Source organism: Notamacropus eugenii, chromosome 1 (genome assembly GCF_028372415.1).
Source record: "Notamacropus eugenii isolate mMacEug1 chromosome 1, mMacEug1.pri_v2, whole genome shotgun sequence".
In the NCBI taxonomy this organism is placed as follows: Eukaryota; Metazoa; Chordata; class Mammalia; order Diprotodontia; family Macropodidae; genus Notamacropus; species Notamacropus eugenii.
Genome location: NC_092872.1, coordinates 513,779,283 through 513,804,632, shown reverse-complemented (window position 1 = coordinate 513,804,632; position 25,350 = coordinate 513,779,283). Strand labels below are relative to the sequence as shown.

General features: G+C 39.1%; 1 long non-coding RNA gene across 2 annotated transcripts in view; it reads right to left on the bottom strand.

The window, feature by feature from the left end:
- LOC140519963 (uncharacterized) overlaps positions 1-25,350 on the bottom strand; it is a 47,793-nt gene that overhangs the window by 7,551 nt on the left and 14,892 nt on the right. The window contains exon 3 of one of the 2 annotated variants that reach the window (XR_011972339.1): positions 23,253-23,303. This is a non-coding gene — a long non-coding RNA (uncharacterized lncRNA). Of the gene's footprint in view, positions 1-1,340; positions 23,304-25,350 lie in introns of those variants that run through there. The other variant, XR_011972338.1, reaches the window with a different exon arrangement.

Genomic DNA, 25,350 nt, shown 5'->3' with positions numbered 1-25,350 from the left:
GTGGAGTGACCTTAGTCCAGGTAAGGACTGCCCTCTTTAAAAGAAGGCATTGGGAGGCGTGTGGTACTCCACCCTTCAGTCCTCCAGTCAGAGGGCAGAGGAGACTGAGGGTAGTGGTGTCAGTCAAAGCATGGGTTAGCAACATGGTGGTAAGACTAGAGGTGATGAGCTTCTTGTGAGGCAGATAAAAAATAGTGACATAAGAGACTTAATCCCTCACCTGAAGGTGTTTACAATCTAATTGGTGGCAATAAGACTTTTCTTTTTTAAAGCTAGACTGGTGATGTATAGAACACTCAGGAGGGAAACTCCCTTTCCCAATAAACATGAGCCAATGCTCTGCAAATTAAGTCTTAAGAGAGTTGTTTGGAATACTTAGAAGTCAAGTGACTTGTCTAGGGTTGCAGAGCTAATATATATCAGGGGGAGGACTTTAACCCAGGTCTTTCTGATTTCAATGCCATTGTACACACTGCCACAACATAGACACAGCTAATTAGCATACACAAGGTAGAATGCCTTGAGTGCAAGGGAGAGATCCCAAGCACCATGAGAAATCTGAGGGAAAAACTACATTTGCTGTTGCTGTTCAGGCATCTTTAGTCGTGTCCAACTCTTCATGACCCCATTTGGGGTTTTCTCAGCAAAGATACTGGAGTGGTTTGCCATTTCCTTCAACTCATTTTACAGTTGAGGAAATTGAGGCAAACAGGAGTAAGTGATTTGCTTAAGGTCACACAGCTAATAAGTATCTGAGGCCAGATTTAAACTCAGGAAGATGTCTTCCCTAACTTCAGGCCTGGCACTCTATCCACCGTCCCACCTAGCTGCCCAAAATGACATTTAGGTGGGAGGATTTGAAGAAGAATTTCAAAAAAAAGGAATTTGAGTTAGGCCTTGAAAGAAGGGAGAATTCTAAGTTATTGAAGGGGAAGAATAATGTCATGAGGTAAGACTACATAGATTTTGGATAGTCTTGAAGACCAGGAAAAATATCGAATTCTTTTAGACTCTTCCTCTTGATGTCCTTTTCACCTCTTTCATTGCCCATAAACATATTTGTGAGAAATGAAAGTTTTCTTGCCATCACCCCTCCCTCTCCCCAGCACTTTTTTCCCCAGGAAAAATAAAGGTAGGAGTATTATCTGCTGCCTACTTTTCATACTATAAGCAATCAACTGAAACCTCATTGAAATACTGTGCCCCAGGGTTCTGCTTATTTAATTTCTCTAAATTAAAACAACTATTTCCACCACTTAGTTAGGCATTCAAGGCTTTTCAGTCTCATTTTCAGCAGCAGGAATGTGCTGGAGTCAGCTCAAACTGAGCAGATTGTTAAATTTTCAGTATAAGATTTAGACTTTCTGAAAGTAGCAAATGCTACAAATCAGGGTTTGATTTATTGTTGTTTTCTAGATTTTTAAACTGATGCAGAAAATGTTAATATTACGAATTCATCTGAAGTTATAGTATCTCTAGCTTTGTTTTCTCTTTTTTCTCCTTTCCTTTCTCTCTACCTCCATCCTTCCTTCTTTTCTCTTTCTTTATACTCTCTTCTGTTTCATATTCTTATGCTTCATTACATTCTGTCTTTACTCCTTTTCCCATCTCTTTATATCCTTTCTCTCCTTTTTCTCTTTCTCTTCCTCCTCCTTCCCTTTCATTGTATATAGTAGTAGTGTGTCTATACAAATACACGTACATACATGCTCACACACACATACGCATATCTGTATGTATTTCTGATTCTGCTGGCTTCACTTCGCATCACTCCATAGAGAGCTTTCCATATTTCTTTTTTTATATTTCACATTTAGTGTTTTATGGCACTATAATATTCCATTACTTTAAAATACCATAATTTATTCAACCATTTTCTGATTATTCAATATATAGGTCATTTCCAATTTTTTTCGTATTACAAATTGAGCAGCTGTTAATATTTTTGTACAGGTAGTTCTTTCCCCACCTTTCTGTGTTTTTGTTAGAAAATCCTAGTCTTGGAATCACTGGATTACCCTCTCCTCCTTGATACTCTCTTCTCTCCAGGTTTTTGTGACAGTACTCTCACTTGATTCTCCTCTCACCTGGTTAAAAATTTTTTGTCTCTAATGAATCTCCATCCAGGTTACATTGGTTACTTGTGTAGATGTCTCTTAAGGCTCTGTCTTGAGCCTGCTTCTTTCTCCTTTATATTATTTCACTTGGTGAACTCATTAGCTCCTATGGATGTGGAGGGAGGGAGATGGAGGGGGAGAACCTGCTGCCTTGAGGTTACATGTGGCTTTCTAGGTCCTTGGGTTGTGGTCTTTTGACTGAGTCAGGGTTTTACAGAACAAATTCTTTTATTGGGGGGATTTGTTCTGTGAAGTCTGGCCGCATGTGGCCTCCAGGCTGTAGGTTCCTCAGCCCTGGAAATTATCATCTGTATGCTGATGACTATCAGATCTACTTATCCCCCTAACCTCCCTCCCAATTTCTAGCCTTGCAATTACAACTGTCCATTGGACACATTGAACTGAATGACCTGTAGATATCTTTAACCCAACATGTCCAAATCTAAATTCATCAGCTTCCCCCGCCCCAATCCCTTCTCTCTTCCTAATTTTTCTATTACTGAATCTTGTTTGTATGTAGTCATTTGTAAATTGGAAGCCCCTTAGATTGGAAGCCCCTTAAATACAAAGACTGGTGAATTTTTTTCCCCTTTTTTGCATCCCCAGCATTTAAGACAGTGCTTGGAACACAGTTGGCACGTGATAAATGCTAGTGGGCTTGTGATGTGTCAAATGGTATGAACAATTTTGTGACACGTCCTTACATTGCCACTATACTCTCCAAAGTATTTGCACCAGCCTACAATCCAATACTATTACTAGTACTGGGGTGACCAGGGCTTTGACCAAGCATACCAACATCTGAATTAGGGGGGGTGGGTAGTATTCTTTCTCTCCATGGCAGTTTCCCTGGATGGTTCAGGGACAGGAAATGTTCATCATAAGAAGGAACCATACTCCCACCCCAGCTGTAGGTGGTCTCTGGCCACCACCTTCCAAGGATCATGGTGTTACCACACCCCTTTCCTCTGGGTTTGCCCTTTTGGATCACTGTAGCAGGGTGCAATTATACTTGACATGGTTGGACTGAAGATGTGTCATCCAGTCTTGAATGCCATGTGGGACTGCACTGTTCAAGAACATACCCTGGGGTCTCTATCTCTCTCCCTAACTCCCACTGCTACCCTCCCCTGCTCAACTGAATTTGCCACTAGACTTCTTAAGCTATGGCTCTTTAACAGCCTACTTCCCCAGAATCCCACCAATGGTTTTTATCACTTCTGCTATCTTTATCATTACGGGGAACCTAAGAGTATATCTTAAGATTGGATCAATTTCTATTTCTTTTTAATTAGGAAGTTAGAACTTCTTTTCATGAAGTTATTAACAGTTTCTATTTCTTCCTTGTTAGTTCCTGTTCTTTGACTATTGCTCCACTGGGGAATATGTATTCTAACTTGAAAGTTGGTGAAATGTTTATGTACAAGATCTCATTTAAACTTCACAACAGTTCTGCGCAATAAGTACTAGAGGCATTATTTGTCCCATTTTATGCATGAGGAAATGGAGGCTCAGAGAAGTTAAGTGATTTACTTCCCAGAGTCACATGATAAATGCCAGTAGTAGGACCTGAGTTGAATGTAGCCCAATACTCCCTGTAAGCTCTTTGAGGGCAGGAACTACTTTGTTTTTGTCTTTGTACCCCACAATGTTACCACAATGCTTTGGACAAAGCAGGTGTTGAATAAATCCTTGTTGTTACTATGTCACTTTCTTTCTTTGATAGCTTAAGACTACACTAAGATCTTTGGGACACACTATTTCTTTGTGTGTGCGTATATTCATATATACACATACACACACACATATATACATATACATACATACATGTATGTGTGAATGTGTCTTCCAAACTGTATCGTAAACTCCTTCAGGGAAAAGACTGTGTCTTTTATGTGCTTATATCCCATCCAGTGTCTCGTGTGATTCCTCTGCACATCGTGGATATTTAATAAATATCCGTGGAGCTAGATGGATGTGCTACCTCCTGGGTCAAGCTTATTACTAGAAATAAGAAGGATGACAGAAAACTGTCTGACTCAAGAGGGTATCCTGGACACTCTGGTCCTCCTGCCTAAAATTCCACCATTAAAAGTTAATTCCTTTGGATGAGCAAGCATTCTTTTTATTACAAATATCCCTGAGAGCCCAAATAAACTAAATCTATTATATGCTTTTTAGCAGTCCACAGAATATCTCACACTCAGTAGACATATATATATATATATAAAATATTTGTTGATCTGTAGTGAGATCAAATTTCAAATGCTAGTTCTGATGCTGGCTAGCTTTGCGACCATCTGCAAATCACTTCAGCTCTCATGGCCTCAGTTTCCTCCCTTGTAAAACAAGGTTGGACTAAATCATCTCCAAGGTATCTCTCAGCTCCTCAGCCTGAGGTCCTCATTCCATTTCGATATACTGAGTCAATTTGATCATCCCAGTCCCATAAATGTAGTTGTATCTGCCTTCTTTCTGTCATCTGGGCCAAATAATCACACATAACTTTACTTATGAAGTAGGGACCAAATTCCAAGACACTGTGATGATTTTAAATTATGTATATTTGGCAACAGACCCAGTGTTTGCTTTTAAACAGTGGGAAAGTGTTTCTAAATAGGAACAATAGAACTCCCCAGCATTAACTAAACACTACAGCTGATGTTTAGCCACTTGAGGGGAAACAATTTTCTAACAACAAATGGCAATGGTCAAGAAAACTATGAAACTTAGGCCATTCCCTAGAGAAAAGAACTTCTTAGTTGCTTAGCTACCAACCCTAAGTGGAGTTCAATTAGGAAAAGACAACAAGCTTAACTAGACACACTGAATTTGGAAGGAAAAAGTTAAAAACTGTCAGGTGAGTCTTGGAGTGATTGACAAACTGGGCTTTCCACAGCATGAAATTTGGCTTTGATACAGTGAGTGATTGACAGGTTGATGTCATATGAAGAAGTAGGTTGTGAGTTGGAAAGGCTATTTTGCAAGGAAGAGATTGACAGGTTACTGAAATTGTCCCATAGATGGAGGTAACCAAATAGAGATTTGTTTTGACAAGCCTTTTTATTTTAACCTCTTCATTGAGTATACAGAGAAGAGTGAGAAGGACCCTCCAAAGTGTAAATTGAGTTATCAAACCAATGACTAAATGATTGAGGTAGCATTGTGTAGCAGAAACAGCACTAGACTTGGAGTCAAGGAACTTGGTTTTCCTTACAGCTCCTGCTCTGCCATAAACTAGCTCTCTTCTTGGACAAACTACTTCTTCTTGCTGGGACAGTTTTGGACAAGGCCACCTCTAAAGTTCCTTCAGGCCTTTAGAGTCTATATTCAAAGTTCTCTTCTGGCTCTGACATTCTGAGTTCTAAAGTTTCTTCCAATTCTGATATTGTATGTTCTATGGTCCCTCTCAGCTTTACAGTTTGTATTCTACTTTCAAAGCTCCCTTCCAGAGTTGACATTCTATGTTCTGAGATCCTTTCAGGGCCTACTATCTTATATATTACGTTCTAAGTTACCTCCCAGAGCTGATATTCCATGTTCCGAGAATTTTTCTAGCTCTAATATGTTTAAAGTTCCTTCCTGCTCAGTTCTAACATTCTGATTCTTTGTAATTTTTCATCAAATAAAAATACAAAATTTTCAAACGGCTCTTACCTTTCCACAATGTACCTTCTATTTCTCTCCCCACCTCATCCCTGTCCCGTTCCCCACCCCCCACCCCCCACTATGTGATTTGGTCAGAAACACAGAAGAGAATGAAAGTTCAGCATTAGAAGTTCTTCGTTGTTCCTATCAATTTTCCTACTTCACCCAGAATTGCAGTACCACGTTTGTGATTCTATTGACCTCATTACCTCTTTGTCCCCTCCCTACCCACTGCCAATCTTTTCACAGAATCTAAGATGGAATAGATTTTCAACTTGTACCCTCACAATACTCCTCTCTATCAGATGCCCAACAAGTGTTGTTCATTCATTAAGTCATGTCCAACTCTTCGTGACCCCAAGGTCTATAGCACACCATGCCTTTCTAGCCACCTAAAGTTTGTCCAAGTTCATGTTCATTGTTTCTATGACATTATCTATCCATCTCCTCCTCTATCATCCCCCTTTCCTTTTGCCTTCAACCTTTCCCAACATCAGGGTCTTTTCCAATGAGGCCTGTCTCCTCATTATATGGTCGAAGTATTTAAGCTTCAGTATTTGACCTTCTAGTAAATAGTCTGAATTAATTTAAGTATTGATTGATTTCACCTTCTTGCTGTCCAAAGAGTCTCCAAAGCCTTCTCTAGCATTTGAAAGCATCAGTTCTGCAGCGTTCAGCTTTCCTTATAGTCCAATGCTTATAGCCATACATTGCTACTAGAAAAACCATAGCTTTGACTATATAGGCCTTTGTCAGTGAAGTGATATCTCTGCTTTTTAGTACGCTGTCCAGATTTGCCACAGCTTTCCTCCAAAGGAGCAAGCATCTTTAAATTTCATGGCTATAGTCACCATCTGCCGTAATCTTTGAGGCCAAATCCAGAATCTATCTGCTTGAAATCCTCTAGTGAAAAGGAAAGCCACCATCTCCAAAGAAGTTCATTCCTTCTGGACATCTATAATAGTTCTAGAAGGCTAGCTTTTTTCTTTTTTTCACATCACATTTTTTCACAGCTTAAATCTTTTTTTCTGCCATTTTCATCCTTTGTTCTACATTCTACAGCCAAGCAGAGCATGTCAAATCCCCCTTCCACATGGTGGTCCTACAAATATTGAATTCAGCAACCCTGTCTTCCATTAGACTTCTCAAGTTCAGATCAGCCATGTCCATTTCTACGAAATGTACAGTTTCAGAGGAAACTAGGAAGATTTATATGACTAGATGCAGAGTGAAGCAGCAGAAAGAGAAGAACAAATCATACAACGAAAACAACATTTCAAAGACAAACAACTTTGAAAGACTTTAGAACTCTGGTCAATGGAATAATAAGCCACCATTCCAGAGGATCAAAAATGAAGCAACTCCCCACCTCCAGCCAAAGAGGTGATGAATTCAAAATGTAGAATGAGGAAGTGATTTGTAGGAGAATTTGCCTTGTGGGACTATGTAAATTTGTTATCAAGGTTTTTGTTTGATTGATGGGTGTGTGAGAGGTAAAAAAAATTAATAACATGCCTAGTCTTTCTTTCAACTAGCCCTTATATCCAGTTTCCTCTTCAATCCTGATTATTCTGTTCAAGGTATACTCCTGTTTGTCACTGTTTTTCCTAAAATGTAGCACCCTAAAAGTTACCTAGTTGGGGTTCATAATCTTTTTTGTGTCACTAATCCCTTGGGCAGTCTGGTGAAGCCTATGGACCTCTTAGAATACTGTTTTTAAAATGATTAAGACAAAACATATAGGATAACAAAGAAAACTAATGATGTTGAAATGCAATTATATATTTTTTTACAAGTTCATGGACACCAAATTAAGAATCTTTATTACAGAGTTATCCTTCCATTTTAGTCCCCAATATGTTTTGCATAGACTGCTTTTATTTAGCTCTGTGAACAGTTTGCAAAATTTGACAGATTAGAACAGATTTCTTTTTCCAAATACTCTTTCCCATTTTTCAATTTAATTGCAATATTCCTTTTAATGACCTGGAGCAATCCAGGCTTCCTGATCTCCATAAATTACAGAAGCCATTCTCTCTAAGGAGAAGGCTTGATGGTTCAATTTGCTACTGAATGTAGTTTCACAAATACTTTCCCAAACTTCACTGTGAAAACTGGATGGGTTCAGGTCTCTGAGTCAGAGATTTCTAGTTGTTCTCCTCCCCTGTTCTAGCTTATACTTAGAACCCCAAATCCTTGTCCTACTGAGGTATGGTTAGGTCCAGTGAAATGAAAGATGGAAAACAGAAAGGTAGAGTTGTGAAAGCCTTGAATTAGAAGGAATGGGGTTACAGACCTGGTTTCAAAACTCCCAAATAAACAGCCTTGGTAGAGTTATTTAAACACTTTGAGCCTCAGTTTCCTTGTACACACAATGAAGGGGAGGGAAAGGGAATAAGAATTTCTACAGCACCTACTAAGTGCCAGGCAGTATGCTAAGTGTGTTTTAAAAATATTATCTCATTTGATCCTCACAACAACTCTGAGAGTTCGATATCATTATTATCCCCATTTTATACTTGAGGAGACTGAGGCAAACAGAGGTTGTGTCTTGGCCCAAGTGACACAGCTCATATCTGAGGCAAGGTTCAAAATCAGATCTTGCTGACTCTAGATCTAGTCCTCTACCCACCGTACCTGCAGCTGTCTCCATGCCTCTATGACAATGATTCACCAGCACAGGATTTCATGCTTAAAGAGAACTCAGAGATCATAGTCTTCCTTGCTTTCATTTGGCAATTACCTAACTTGAGAACTGCGGAAAGAAGTGACTTTCTCAAAGGGTCAAAAGTAGAAGCAGTAGAACCAGGGGTGGAATCTAGCTCTTTGACTCTAACAATACCTGCTCTGACTACATTATGGGATTAATTTGAAGATCAGATATGAGTTAATGTATATAAAACACTACTGTGCTGTTTGTGTGCAAAGTATTCGAAAATGTAAAGCTGTGGATTGTAAAATGCTATATAAATGCAAAGTATTGTTATTAGCATTATTTTGGGACTCTTTTTCAGTCAGTTTCTAATTTTGCATTCTGTTTATAAATGCAAGCTGTGTTTGGACCATTATCTCAGATTTCATTGGCATGTGGAAGCCCTGATGAGGAAACTCACTCTACCCATGTTGATTGGCACCTGCTTAGAGAGCTGCTTAGGACCCTGAGAAATTATTAAATGGCTTGTCCAGGTCACGAGGTCAGTATGTGTCAGAAGCAGGACTTGATCCCAGGTCTTCCTGACTCGGAAGTCACCTCTCTTGTCCACTAATGCCACACTACTGCCTTTCATCAGTACTAGCCAATGAATTGAAATCAAAGAATTCAGCTTAAGAAAACATAAGTCATTTAAAACTACAGATCAGAATGTGTGGAATGGAAGTTCAGAAGAGGGAGATGTGACCATGTGTTGGCTGGGGTAATCAGGAAAGATGAAGGAAGGAGGGCAAGCTGGTGCTGGCTTGGAAAAATGGCTACAATTTGAGATTAGAGCCTGGGTATTGAGGGGAAAAAAGGCAATGGACTTCAAAGCCCACAGAGTTATGCTGATGTCCAGCTTCAGCTGCATTTTCCTTGCCAGAGGGGTTGTGCCCTAGAATAAGCCTAATACCTCACCAGGCTCCCATGGACCACTCCCAAACCAGATGTCCTTATTGTTATTTTAGTATTACATTCTTTTCCCTAATCACCCTTGTGTGCCTTCTTTTGTACCCCGGATATCCGTCCTCTGAAGCCGGCCCTAGTCTTCTGGTATCATATTGTTTTCTCAGAATCACCATCTCCTCCCAATTTCTTTCTTCTTTGTCAAGGCTGGCATTCCAAGACGCACCTGTTACTGGAAAGGGGGCAGGGAGAGGAAAAAAATACTAATCCTAGAACTGCACCTCTGGAGAGACTCAGTGTGTCAGTGGACAGGAGGAACTACTCATCAGAACACCTCATCTTTCGATCTATAGGGCTTCTAACCACAAGTTCAGCTCTTTTAATACAGATTAAACTTAACACTGTGTTGTATGTACATTCTTTTTTTTTCCCCCACAGAGCTAGTTGTTAAACATTTACTAACATATAACAGAGCAGAGAAAATCTGGGTTCAAGTCCATCTCATATATACTGACTATGTAACCCTAGGCAAGTCACTTAAATTCTCAGTATTCTATGAAATTCTATATTTCCAAAAGTATCAATTTGTATTTGGTAGGACAAGTTTCTACCTGGAAGCTCCCTATGACAATGAAATAACATGACCATTCCTTTTCTCTTTACAGTTTACAACCTTGCTAGGTAGATAGTATAAGAATTTATTACCCATTAGTTACAGACCAGAAAATCTACGAGGTTCATTGAGTTGCAAAGATCACTCAGCTAGTTTGAAAGCTGGGACTCAAATTCAGTACTTCTGACTCCACGTTAAGTGTTTTTTTCCCATTACATCATGAAAATACTAAGAACTCACATTTATGAAGTATGTAGTTTACAAACTACTTTCTGTACATGAGTTAGGTAATGTCACTGTTATTATCAGCCCCATTTCACAGATGAAGAAATCAAGGATCAGAGAGCCTTAAATATGTGCCCTATGTGCACATATGTGCAGGCAGCTAGGCAATGCAGTGGATAGAGCATCGGGCCTGCAGTCAGGAAAACTCATCAAGATCAAATCGAACTTCGGACACTTACTAGTTGTGTAAGTTGTGACCCTGAGCAAGCTACTTAACCCTGTTTGCCTCTGTTGCCTCATCTGTAAAACGAACTGGAGAAGGAAATGGCAAACCACTCCAGTATCTTTGCCAAGGACACCTCAAATGGGGTCAGTGAGTGTTGGACATGACTGAAACAACCTAACAACATCAAATGGTTACACAATTAGTAAATGTCAGAGCAGATATTTGAACTGAAGCCTCCTGATTCCAAGTCTAGTGTTCGAATCCACCATATAAGTTAAGTCAGGTCAACAAGCACTCATTACATACCCTGTATGTGCCAGGTGCTATGTTAAGCACTAGAGAGAAAAAAAGACAAAAACCAGTCCTTGCTCTCAAAGAGTTTATAGTCTAATGAGTATTCTTCATTCCCTCCTCTAAGGGATGCCCCCGCACCCCTCCAAGGGAGAAGGGAGCTGAATTTAAGTTCGTGGCTGGGTCATGGAAACATTCACCAGAAAGAAAATCCACAGTATACAGTGAATGGCCAGGGTGGGAGCAAAGGAAAAAAAAAAAAAAAAGAGTAGACCCCTAAAAGCAGGAACAACAAAGGATGGTGACTTTGCCTATAAGCCCTGCTTTATAGCTCACTGTAAACCTGTTCATCAAAAGCCTCTGCCAGATGACCTGCAATAATGAATGGATGAAGGGAGAGACATTATAGAGCATCTGTACCTGATGTGGCCATAGATCACTAGAAGGACATTCCTATAAAGAAGTAGACGCCTTACTGCCTTTCCCACTTCCACTGCCTACTGGTTCCCTTTCCCAGATTCCAATTCCCATTCATTCATTCATTCATTTATGCCCTCCACTATTTGTTGAAGGGTCATCTCACCAAGGTAATTTTAAGAATTTTACCTTAGGCATGTGAGGAATACAGAGATGTCTGTGGAATAAAACTGTAATCTATAGTCCTATGGAGCTGGAAGGAAACCTTAAAAATCATTTCATCTAAACTTTTCATTTTACAAGTTAGGAAACCGAAGCCCAGAGACAAGTGACTTATCTGAGGTCACTGCAAGGGCAGATTTGAACCCAGGTCCTCTCTTGCCAAATTCAGTGCTCTTTGCATTCGCACTATATTTCACTGTGTAAAAGAAAGTCATGAATTCATAGTGTATCATTCCCCCTATTCTTCAATCTCAGTGCCATATTTAATGCCTCACTCTCCTTCCCCCTCCCTTTCCTTGTATCCAAGGCCTGCTGAGTTCACCTTTGTAACATATTTCTAGTATATCCATTTCTCTCCTTTGACAGTCTCACCACTCTCTGGTACAGGCCCTCCTCACCTCATGCAGTAATAGCCTGCTGGTCAGTCTGCCTGCCTCAAGATTCCTCCCACTCCAATCCATCCTCCATTCAACCACCAAAGTGATTTTTCCTAAAGCATAAGTCTTACCACTTCACACTCACTACTCAATTAACTGCAATGGTTCCCATCTCCTCTAGGAGCAAATGCAAGATGTTCTATTTGGTTTTCAAAGTCCTTCATAACCTAGTCCATTCCTACATTTCCAGTCTTCTTACACTTTACTCCTCAATTTGCACTCTTTTAATCTGTGACCAGTGACTTTGATCCAGCCTCCTGGTTGTTACATGAACAATAAACTGTTAACTCTGGGAATTTTCATTGCTTGGAACAAACTCCCCCCTCATCTCCATCTACTGGCTTCCCGGACTTCCTTTAAGTTCCAACTAAAATCCTATCCTCTATAGGAAGTCTTTCCCAACCCCTCTTAATTCTAGCACCTTCCCTCTAAATTATTTCCTACATATTTGTTTATTTGATGTTTCTCCCCATTAGAATATGTATTGAGGGCAAGGGCTGTCTTTTATATCTTTTTGCATTCCCAGAGTTTAGCACAGTGCCTGGCATAGTGGGCAAGTAGTTAATGTTTACTGACTATATTAAAACTGAAAAGACTCTCATAACCATCTAATCCAATTGGCTCATTTTAAAAAATGAAGAAAGCAAGGCCCAGAGCGACTTAATCAAGGTCACCCAGAGTGGCAGCACTCGAATTAAGATCCCTAGCCTCCTGGTTTCAGGCCTATTTGTACCTTTTCACTGCTTGGAGTATTCCCCTTGCTTGTTGGTTAGGAAAAGATGATCAATAACAATCAACTGCAAGAAATAAATCATAAGCCAGAACCTTGAGGCTGGAGTTCCTCATCTTCTAAAGTTAATCACCTCAAATGGAAAATAAGACAGTATACAAATATATGCAAAATCAAGCAACATATGATAAATACCACATGAGGGGCTCAGAAAATAGGTGCTCATTCAATTCAACAAACATTAAATTTATTTACTATTATTAATATTATTAATTCTACCTGATATTATTAAGTTAATTTATTATCTGTGTAAGGTACTCAGCTGGGTCTTAGAGACACCAAGAATTGATACAGATTCTAATCTCAATTCAATTAGGGGTTAAGAGGAGAGGGAGGGGACAAGTAAAGAAAGAAGTATGAAATAAGAGAATATGATTTAAGTAAAAAGGAGACATCTAGGCAAAATTATATTGAGTCTGGGAAGTAGAACATTCCTGGAGGAGGAACCACAGTTCAATTCAGTTCAATTTATTAAGTGCCTACTATCTGCATGGTACTATGCTAGGCACTGCAGACACAATGACCAAAGGGAAAAATAAAAAGAAAAATAAAACAAAACAATAAAAGGTCCAGTCATCAAGGAACTTACATACTATTGGAAGGAAAAGTACCCTTCATATAACTGTCAAGACAATCTTCCAAAGGCCCAGCACTGGCCCTTTGAAACTGCTACCCAAAGACTTAATGGTAGCTCCAGATTGCCCAGGGATAAAATGCAAACTCCTCGGTTTGGCATTTAAGGCCCTTCACAATCTACCTTTTCCAGACTTATTCACTTAATTCCTTTTCCTTTGTTCCAAATAAACTTAACTGCTAGGTGTTTCCAGAACTCCCCTTCTCTTAGAATAACAGAATTTAAACAAAAGGGACCTCAATGGCCATCTAGTCCAATTCACATATGAAAGGAATTCCAATTGTAATGCATCTGGAAAGCAGTTCAACCTCCTAGTCTTCAGGATGGGAATGCATTCTTCACATCTTGTGATCACTTTTTAGATTCTCTTCCTCCTTTTAGACTCTGCTTAGGTGCCATCCTCCAAAGTAGCCTTCTCTTATCCCCTTAATTCTGTCATATGTACCCAAGTACTGTAATATGTACACTCCTTGAGGAAAGCAGGGACTGTATATTTTTGTCTTTGTATTCACAGGGCCAAGACCTCAATAGGCACTTAAATACTTTTTGAGTTGAATTCTAGAAATTATCATTTGAAGATTTTGAGAACTGGTTATGGGAAGTGTGATATGGTGGGGAGAGCATTATAGTTCAATAGAACTCCATAGGTAAAAAATGTTGCCTTGGAGTTTGGAGTGGGATTATCTATCATTTCTAGTACAGTTTATCTCTTTCACAGCACAACTTTTTACACTGTAGTTTTGATATATTGCTGATCAGCATAAGAAATTAAATATTAATTTTGGAGTTTTTTAGAGTAGCCACAGATGACATGCAAAGGCCAGAAGGCAATACAGAAAAAGTTTAGAAACTCAGATATGGATACAATGTGTATACTACAATAAGGTACTGTAAACACTCCATAAAAGAAAAAAAAATAAGACTTCTGGTATGAAGGGAGGACCAACAATTTTCCATATCACAGTGATGCCATGCCTCCAACGTCTGTGATGTGGCAGAGATAACTATTATATTTAAGGTTATTAAAAGTATTAGACATAGTCTCTCCCTCCTCAAATTGTCCTAAAACATTTTGACTTTATCTCTCCTTTACCCCTCTCACAGTCTACATTGTATTATATATATATCTATATATCTGTGTACACATGGATTTATAGATTTTCTGACTATAAGTTCCTTGAGGGCAGGGAATGAGATACTTTTCTTCTTTGTCTCCCCAGGCTCCAGGACTGAGCATTGCTTTCAGGCAGCATTTAATTTTTTGGTGTGAATTAAACTGAATGTGACAATGACGAGGTTGAGGGGTGGTGGGGACCCCAAAATACCGACAGTCCGGGGCCTTCTCGAATGAATTCAACTCAAACCTTCTTAAAGCCAAAGAAAAAAACAAAGTTTATTAAGATTTGCCAAATTCACAAGCGGGCCAGATAGAATCCCAGCTAGACAGAGTTTGAGCTGGATTAAATCTGAGCACCTTCATGGAGGGGAGATGGGACTGAATACAGCAAAGACTATAGGAGGGATCTGGTTGGGGGTGGGCATGGTTTGGTAGTCCAGGGTGATGGGAGGAGGGGTTTAGAGAGGGTCTTGAGGAGAAGCCGAAGGAGGGAATCCAAGGAGGGTCAAAGGCTGCAAAGTATCAGGAGATATCAGACAATGGAGGGTTTGAGTGGGAAGGGGGGAGGGCAATCCAAAGAGCTGGATAGGAGCAGTGGTGGGAATGAATACAGATCTTGATGGGAGTGGTCAGCAGTTTGGGGAATGGGATTTTGATGGGATCTAGGGTGGGGGATGCAACGGAGACCTGAGCCGAAGGTTAATGAAAAACCCATGGGCTTCCAGAGACTGCCAGAACAAATGGGAAGATTAGATTTGAGTAAGCAAGGCCAGATTAAGTGGGAAGATTCAAGGGGAGCTCAAGGAGGCTCCCAGAGTCTGAACCCCATCAACAACACCAATTCTTCAGTGGCCAGACTGCCACCTTCATGGATTTTCCTGCAGCTTATTTTGCTATTTATGTAAATTGGCCATGGGCAAAGACAACTTGGGACCCTCTTCCTGTCTTGGAGGGATTTTTGCTGCAGATCACTGTTTTTTATTCCCAAAGGGCCTCATAGAATCCTAGCTTTAGTAAGTGTCTCAAATAGGATTATCACTTATATTATTTGATATCACTCACTAATACAACAGGTTTCTACAAGTAACATTTCAATTAAAACCAAATTAAATATTTTGCTCCTTCGCTAGGACGGTATTTCAGTTAAGATTTCCCTGTGTTGTTTACTCAACAAATGTGTTTGGTATATGTAAACCGGAGTGATCCATTTATGTTTTCTTGACACTATGGGGAGAAAAAACCTGCCTGGCTCACTAGATAATACAGTATACTACAAGTAACAATGTTAGAATTTGAAATTTCTCAAAGTAGTTAGCCTATCACTTTCCAGTCACTATGGTCTACCCTAGAGCCCACATATTGCAAGGGATTTTAACCTATTAGATGAAAGGTGTATAATTTCACAAAACAAATTTCATCTCTAAATTAATCATGAATGTCTTCTATAAATAACAGGAGACAAAAATGAAAGGGTAGCTTGTATTTAAGTTCCATTTCCTTTTGGAGTCACTGAGCCACATTTGGCCTCGATAGGACACAAACTGATCCTAGCTTCCCATCTAAGCTGCGTTTGAGCTGCAACTAAGAGAAGAATAGTTTGCAGACTTACAGGGAGGTCCCTTGGCACATTGGGTTATGGTTATGAGGAAGAATCACATAAAATCACTGATCCTTGATAAGCTGCTCCCACTATTTCAAGCAGGGATGGCTTTCATTTTTATTTCTATATCCCCAGTGCACAACATCTTGTCTTGTACAGAGGTGAGGACCACATGTGGTCCTCAAGTTTGGATTCAGTCAAAGGGTCACACTTAAGGACCTAGAGGGTCACATGTAGCCTCGAGGTCACAAGTTCCCCACCACTAGTCTTGTACATAGCAAGTGCTGAATAAAAGCCTGTTGAACAGAATTATCATATAATATTCTTATTATTGTTATATCTTTTTTCATCTATTACACTAAGCTCCTTTAAAAGGGCAGAGAACTAAGACTAAACTTTATATCTTGACCAACACTCAGTACAATGCTCTGCATACAGTAGTAGCTTAATAAGTGTTTGGTGAATGAATTAATGAGTGAATAAATGCTATGATATCTTTGCTCTTTAAAAGCAAAGAAACCATAAGATGCACTGAGATCTTATAGTTAGGGAGAGAGATTAGCCATCTTGATCATCTTAGCAGGCATTCTCTTTCTAACTTCCCTGTCTTTGTCCCAACCATCAAAGCTCAAGAGCTTGGGATCATTTGTTACTTCTCTACCTGCTATTCCTTCTTCATCCTCTCTGTCCTCCTCCCTTCCAGTCCCCAGGAAGTCCTCCTTCATTACCTCATTGTAGGAATACAAATTAGCTTCTCAGGATATCTCCAAAAAATCTTCCTTCCCCTCCCCAAATTAATCTGATTTAAGTATCCTGTATCTTCCTCTCAAAGACTTTCTACAGCTACCTATTGTCATTTACTTTGAAATGATTTAGCCCAACCCATCCCACCTTTACTCCAAAAGAAAAGCTCCAATTAACTTCAACAAATATATAGAAACAGTTTGCAGGTTATAGTAAAGACTTCAGTTTGTATCTCAGCTCTGACACTTATTGGCTATGTGACTATTGGCAAATCACTTAACCTCTTTAGGTATTCCTAATCTTTAAAATGGGAAATATTAATATTTGCATAGGTTACGTAGAATTTAAACCTGGAAGCAGTAGTATGCTGGTAAATATTTAACAACTAGCTGGGAAATGAGGGGATGGGGCACAATTTTAAGCCTAATTTGAATTATTAACATTTTTCTCCATCATTTTCTTAAATCTAGAGTTCAGGGGTAGGGAACCTGTGGCCTTGAGGTCACAGGTGGCCTCAAGTTTGCAGGTTCCCCACCCCTGCAATCAAGAAAACAATAAATCAACCCCTGATTTGTAGAATATGTCTATTTCTTAGATATAAATGCTCACACTGAAAATTTAACAAATGACTTTCATGATCTATACACCTCTGACTAGAAGAAACCTTAAAGATCATCTTATTCAGTTGTTCTCAAACTTTGGGGTCTCAGGGCCCCTTTGCCCTCTTGTTGAGGACCCCCCCAAAAGCTTTTGTTTATATGGGTTATATCTCTCAACTTATTAGAAATTAACACAACTTAGTATTATTATGAAAAGAATTTTGACCTACATCACGCCCTGGGGTCTTGGACCCCTAGATCTTCAGGAGTCTCAGTACCATACTTTGAGAGTACCTGATCTAGTCCAACACTCAGACATTACAAATAATATAGGCTTGAACCCAATATTCCTTAAGAATTCCCTCTATGAGAAGCATTTAAGTGGCATAAGAATAAAAGGGAGCAGAAAATAATGGAAAAACCAAAGATGAGCAGTCAAATCCGCAAGATCAGGGCTCAGATCCTGGCTTTGACGGTTAACTGATCATGGGCAAATCAACTTAATTTTTCTTGTAACTCAGCTCGCTCATTTGTACAATGAGAATAATTCTAGTTCTCTGATAGGATTATCGTGAGGAAAGTGCTCTATAAACCTCCAATTTCTACTTACATAAATGTGAATTACTATTCTTATAAGAGTTCACTCTGGCAAAGAACCCTCTTGGGTTCTGGAAATTATATGCACATAAATGAGACAAAGGCTCTGCATTTGAGGGACTCACAATCCAGTAGGATTACATGACTAATGCATAAACAGTACAAACCAGCAGACAACAAAAGAGGTAAAAATGGTCATCTTTCCTTGAACGCATGATTTTCTCCTGACTGTCTTTCCTCAAGTAATATTCACTATGTAGAATTCGTTACCTTCCTCACCTCCCTCTATCCAGTTCTAATTGCATGTTAAATCCTAGCTCAAGCCCCAATTCTCCCTAGAAGATTCCAGTCCTCAATGATTTCTTTCTCTTCTGAATTCCTACTCAATTTCGCCATGACATTGTCTTTCCTAGTTCTTCTCCCACCTCTCTGGACAGTCCTTCTTTGGTCTTCCTTGCAGGACCTATCTCCTACTCCCTTGGAGTGGGTGCTCCCCAGAGTTCTATCTTGGACTCTCTTCTCTTTTCTCTACATATACATTCTCTAGTAGATCTGATCATCTTTTAAAAGTTTAAGTACTATCTCTATAGAAGAGGATAGGGACTAGACCTGTGATTTCATTGGTAGAGGAAGTCACTGGGTAAGAAAATATCTATCAACACAGGTTGGCACCTTCTCTGTAACTTATAGTGTTGACTAGGGTATTAAAAGACTAAATGACTATGCAAAGTTATATCTCTAATATCTGTCAAAGGAGGGACTTGAGCCCAGGTCTTCTTGGCTTTGAGCCTGACTCTCTATCTGGTATGTCACAATGCCCCTAAATAGACACCTAAATCTCAATATCTAGCCCTAATCTCTCTCCTGAATTCCAGTTCTGTATTATCCACTGGCTACTAGATATCTCCTCCTAGAGATAGACATCTCAAAATTGCATCCAAAATAGATCTCATTATCTTCCTCTCTCCACTTCTCCATCCTCCAAACTTCCCTATTTCTGTTGAGGACATCATTAGCCTCTCAGTTCCTGAGCTCAGAGTTCCACGCGCTCATAAGCTCAGGGATATCTCTGATTCTTCCTTTTCCATCACCTATTTCCAAATAGTTGTCAAGTCTTGTCAGTTATACCTACAAATCATTTCTCACATTCATCCTTGTCTCCTCACTCACAGAGACATCATCATATACAACCAGGACTACTAACACAGTCTTTTAATTACTTTCTCTGTTTCCAATCTCTCTTCTTTCCAATCCATCCTCCACAAAAGTGCCAGAATAATTTTCATAAAGTACAGATGACTCACACAAAAACACTCTGTCAAGGTTTGTCCAATACATTCCATTTCTGCTGTACTTTGCAACATGCAAACATAAAATTTGACCAGTTCTACTTGGGAATTTGCCCCACTACCTTTCCACCCTCTAGATTGGTCAGGGCTTACCACAAGGAATATTGATTCATCTAATTAATATTTCCCTAATAAAGACAGTCTATGAAGGCAGATTAAATTGTAAAGTAGGTAAACTGCGATGTTCAAAATGACTAGTTGAGTGTTCCCATGGCTTCCAGAAAATACAAAAATTAATTTCTACAGTGGCCTAGGGAACAATGTCAACCACTGGCATACATGATGCCTTACCCTGCAATTCCCATATATCCAAAGATGAAGATATAATATAGACCTGGAAAACTATGCAGGAATTCTCAATTGAAGATCTTCTTAGAAAGGTATTAAGAATTCATAAATAATTTCATATGAGCAATATCCTTCCTAAACCACATGGGTAAAACATTTCACAGAATCACAGAATCTTTGAGTTGGAAGGGACCACAGTATACACATAATCTAACCTCTACATGATCAAGAATTTCCACTTTAAAATGTCCATTCTTTAAAAATGGCCATCCAGTCTTTGCTTGAAAATGTCCAGTAAGGGAAAACTTAGCTGCCCATTCCAACTTTCAAACAGCTTTAATTGTTAGGAAGTTCATCAAACTGAAATTTATCACTTTTCATCTTCCACATATTGTTCCTACTTCTGATGCTTATTTTATTCTAGGCCCATTTTTTTTGTGGCACTAATTTTTGCAGCATCAGAAGGACATTATTCTTATTTTACTTTAAACCCAGTTCTGCATTATTTCATCAACTCAAAAATGAGAGATGGATGGAGGAGAGGATAAAGACACAGATTTTTGGATTTGTGATTTATCACTGTGTTGATCAGGATTCTAGAATCTTTCAAAGTAGTTTATCTCTATAACGCAATTTTTATTTAAATGTTTTAGTTCTACTTCTTATCTCCATTTGTTCATAAACGTCTTCCCAGTTTCCTCTTAGACCATCCATCTCATTATTTGTTCTGGCATAATTATATTCTATTATATGTAAATAACACAATTTGTTTAGTGGCAAAGACACAGACTACAATAATTCCATACAGAAGTTTAACTGATGTAACTCAACTGCCATAACAAAAGAGCATGAAAAGTACCTTTGTCAGCAAACATTTAACTGACTTTCCATGTGGAAAGACGGAGTGGCCAAGAGCAACATTGGTTTATAATATAAACCCTTTTAAAAGATCTTTTGGTAAAGGATAACCAAATATTATTAGTAACACCACCTCATAAAGCAAAAAGCTATAGCATAGGATAAAGACCTATTGGTATAGACATATTGGTATAGTGAACAGAGCAGTAGCTATGGAAGCAGGAAGCCCTGAATTTGAATCCTATCTTGGACATTTCCTAACTGTGGATAAGTCACTTAACTATCCTCATCTCCAGTTTCCTCATCCCTAAAATAGAGATAAGAGGTAGTATTGTACCTTTCTCACAGGGTTGTGATGAAAATTAATGAGGTAACAAATGTAAAGTGCTTTGAAAACCTTAAAGGGCTACATAAATACAAGATATTTAAGGAAAGCTTGGTAACTAAGCAAAATCATTCCAATGGCATTTAAGCATGAAAATAGGAGGGGGACAACAATCGGAAGAAAAATGGAAAAGATTTAAAAGAATATGGGTACCAAACTTTGGTCATCATCATGAATAGCAGAACCACTATATTGCGACTCTACTGCCAGATGTGTTTATAAATGGTCTTAAAGAAAATTAAATGGAAAAAGTAGCTGGAATAGATCAAAGTTACATAGGGGAGATCTGTCCTGGAGGCAACAGAATTGTAAAGATGTTGAAGGATCAAAGATCCCTGAAGGAAGGGAAGATATAGAAATACACACACACACACATATATTGAGAGCTTCATGTATACATATATAATATGTACATACATGTGTATATATATTTATGTATCTATACTTTAAAGATTCAAGTGTCCACTCATTACCTTTGACATTTAAAAAAAAACCTAAACAAGAGTTGGGGAATCTCTAGGAAAAGCTAAATCCTTGAATTATGGAAGAACACATTCTTAGAAAAATCACAGTTAGAGGTTATGCTTATATCACAATAAGCAGGTTATAGCACAGCAAACTAATGGAAGTAGGGTAAAAGAAACCATCAGTGACAAATAGACCCAAAAGTGAGATGAACTAATGGATGATAGATAATGAGCAGACAATCCCAGTGCAATACTGGCTTCTACGACATATTAGAAGAATCAGAGAAAGTCTTCCAGAGTGCTACATAAGTGCTCTAGGAAGGATACAGGGAAAGACATGGACTTGAGTGAGGATAGGTAGTCATCTGCATTGGTAGAGGTAGAAGTAGTGTTTCTGAAGTAAAAACACAAGGAAGGAAAGGAACAAGCACTAATTAAGCACCTACTATGTGCTAGGTACTGTGATCAACATTTACAAATACTATCTCATGGGATCCTCACAACAGCCCTGAGGGTTAGGTGCTATCATTATCTCTTTACAGTTGTAGAAACTAAGGTCAATATGTTAAGTGACTTGTGTAGGGTGACACACTTAGTAAATATCTGAGGTTGGCTGTATCATCATCTAGCTGCCAAAACAAAACAAAAACAACTCCATAGAAAACACTCAGAGAGTGGGGGTCAACATAATCTTCATCCACAGTTCTTGCAGTATGGGTGTGATACATACAGTTAAGGGGCTCATAGACTGGACAAGTCCCCACCCACCTAGCAAACAGTGGATTTAAATGCTTAATAGTAATTGTTTCTCTTTTACCCGGGAATACTGAGAGTCTTCTCTCAGTTTGATTATTATTTTTTTTTTTTTTGTTAAAGGGGCCATCCCTTGAGCAACAACTTAAGCCTATTCATTGAAGGGGTGTATCTCACTCAAAGTGAGAATGCTACAAGACCTTAGCCTGAAAGGGCCAGGGTCTCACATTGCATCCTGGGCCATCTCCAGTCATCCTGATGAATATCAGGCCACTGGACCCAGATGGCTCAGGAGAAGAAAGTGAGGTTGGTGACCTTGCACAGACCTCCCTCACTCAAATCAAAGTCAGCTGCAAGTCATGTCATCATCTTGATGTCATGGTCCTCTTTGAGAACAAAGGACAAACACAACCTATGATATAATAAAGGAGATCTTAAAATTTCTTAATGATCAGCAGCAAGACCAGGTGCTACAACCCTGACCTAGAAATTAAAAGAATTTATAGGTCTTCCTGCCCAGGCATGATATGTAGTTCCAGGTAGGACACAATCATCCTGTGCTTTTTAACTTGGGAAGCTGGAGTTGATGTAAAGATGAAATGAGTTGTGAAATGCTCTAAATAAAACAACACAATAGAAGGTATCATTCTAAAGTCCTCCACCCTAAAAACAGAAGCACAGAGAAGATAATTGTTGTCCCCTAGGAATTCCATGGATTAGTGTCATATAAGAAGAGTCAGGTTGTTTCTTTCTTTTTTTCTGTTTTATCTAATTTTTTTCCTAATGGGATGGAGAACTGGGCAATTGGTATCTGGGCCTATATTTGAATATTTTCATTTCTTTAAATAGATTTATGCAACATTGCAACTAATTTCTGATTCCTTCAAAAAATCAACATTTGCTAAGCACCTACTGTATGCCAGCACCAGGGATACCAAAAAATGCATAAGACAGCCTGAGCCCTCAAGGGGCTTACAATCTAAGACAACGTGAGAAGAAATACATACAAACCAAAATATACACAGGATGAAAAAGAAATATTTAACAGAGTGAAGGCACTGGAATTAAGAGAAGTTGGGGAAGGTTGAGATTTTAGTTGGGACTTAAAGGAAGGCAAGGAGGTCAGTAGTTGGGAATGGAAGAGGAAGAGCATTCCAGGCAAAGGGGATAGCTAGTGAAAATGCCCAGAGCCTAGAGATGATGTGTCATCTTAGAACAGCCAGAAGCTTTCAAGTTCCTATCAAAATGTTCTGTTGATCTCTTTGGGTTTTTTTTACCTTCATTTCCAAATATATTCCTCTCTGTCCCCCTCTTCAAAGAGCTGTCCCCTGTAATAATGAATACAAAAGATTAGAAGAAAATATGAACTTGGTTCAGTCAAAACAATTACCATATTAACTTCATCTGAGAGCAATATGTAATATTCCTCATCCTTGGTTCCCCCCCTCTGCAAAGAAGGGAGTGAAGTATATTTTCTCATCTCTCCTTCTAGGCCAACCTTAGCCATTGTGATTATTTAGTTTCAGGATTTTTTTGTCACTTGTTTTTTTCATCTACATTATTGCAATCATTTCATATATTTGTTTCCTGTTTTTGCTTACTTCACTTTGCATCTATTCATATAAATCTTCCCTCACTTCTCTGGGTTCTTGATATTACTATTTCTTGTGATACAATAATGTTCTAACACATTCACAAACCACAACTTATTTGGTCATTCTGCAGTCAGTGGACATCTCCTTTATTTCTACTTCTTTATTACTACAAAAATGTTTCTATAAATATTTTGGTATTTATGGGGTCTTTCCATCTTTGACCTCCTTTCTTTCAGTTTTCAATAGACTGAAGAAAGCTTCAAAGATTCCTCCCTGTGCTTTACTTTTTCCAATAAGTGACTCTGAGCTCTAATCAGAATCTTATGTCTCGTGTCTGCTCCCCTCTGAATATTTCCTTACATAATCCTCCAGAGGGATTAGGAGCCCTCTCCCAAAGGCTCAGAGCACAACACATCTTTCTAATTTGTATTCAAGATTAACCTCAGGGAAAAAAAAGCTCTTTAGGACCAGTTTTAGCTGCATGTAACACTTGGGCCCTGAGGAAGTCAGACATCCCCATACTCACTAAATTCAGACAATGTGCTTATGGGGCTCCAGGAACTCTGTCTGTTCCTGACCAGTCCATTCATGTAACTTAGGTTTCTGAACTCTTCCCAGGGTGTGTAGACATTTGAGATGCCAGGTATCTCTGGGCAGATGGTTCACAGGTGGGGATTGCTTAGAGATCTTTACCAGCTGGTATCCACTTTGGAACCTTCCCTATGAGTTCTCCAGCTGCTTCTGGGTCACAGGGCCTACACTTTCCCAACATCACTCAGGCCATAAGGTTCTTAAGGGTGGTCACCCAGTAGATATTACTTAGGGATGATTTATAGACTTGAAACTTTTCTAAAAATCTTTGTTCAGTGGAGTCAGGTCAACAGTGAACTAGCAAATGTTTAAAACCCAGTTCTCTGGGGGGCAAATGGTATTTATGACATTCTTATTCAATTTGAAGGTTGAGTCTTCATTACTAACATTTTCTCCATTACTTTCTTAAGTATCAAGCCCTAATTTGTGATGTTTGCTGATTTTCAAGGTATAAATGTTTACAATGAAAATTAAACAATTGTCTCTAAAAGCCATTCAAGCTGGATTCAGAACATTTCTGAATTGGGGCCTTATTTATTTCAAGAAGCTGGACATTTTGTTCCAGGAAAGAATATACTCAAATGTGATTGCACAACAAATTATACTTATGGGTCAAAAATCTGGTGTCAAAAACTAGCAGCAGTGGGAAGATGGTGGAATAAGGCTGGAAACTACTTGACTCTTCCAAATTCCCCCACAAAACTGTTAATAATGCCTCAAAGTAAACTTTAGAGTGGCGGAAATTATGAAAAAAAATGAACTAAAGCAACTTTCCAGTCTAAGACAATGTGGGGGGACACTAGGAAAGATCTTATGGGGTTGGGGATGGGGGTGGAGGGGTGATCTGGCCTGAGTGAAGTCCAGATACCACTGGCAAATATTGCCAAGTCAACAGATAGCGAGTTGTGGGTTTAGCTATGTAGGCAGCAGACTTAGCTTTGAAAGATTTCTCCCCACAGACAATGTAGGGGTCCCGCAGCTGGTCAGGGGAAGATTTTAGGAGCCCACCACTGGTGCTGGATGAGAGGTCCAGACATGCTGACCAGACACAGTCCCACACTGTGTGCACATGCAGGTGAATACGGTTACAGAGGGGGCAGGGCCCTTATGGTTGTGGTTACTGGCAGGAGAGCTAGAGTCTCTAGTTTTGGTTTCAGGGTAGAGTGCAGAGCTAATGCTCACAGACACC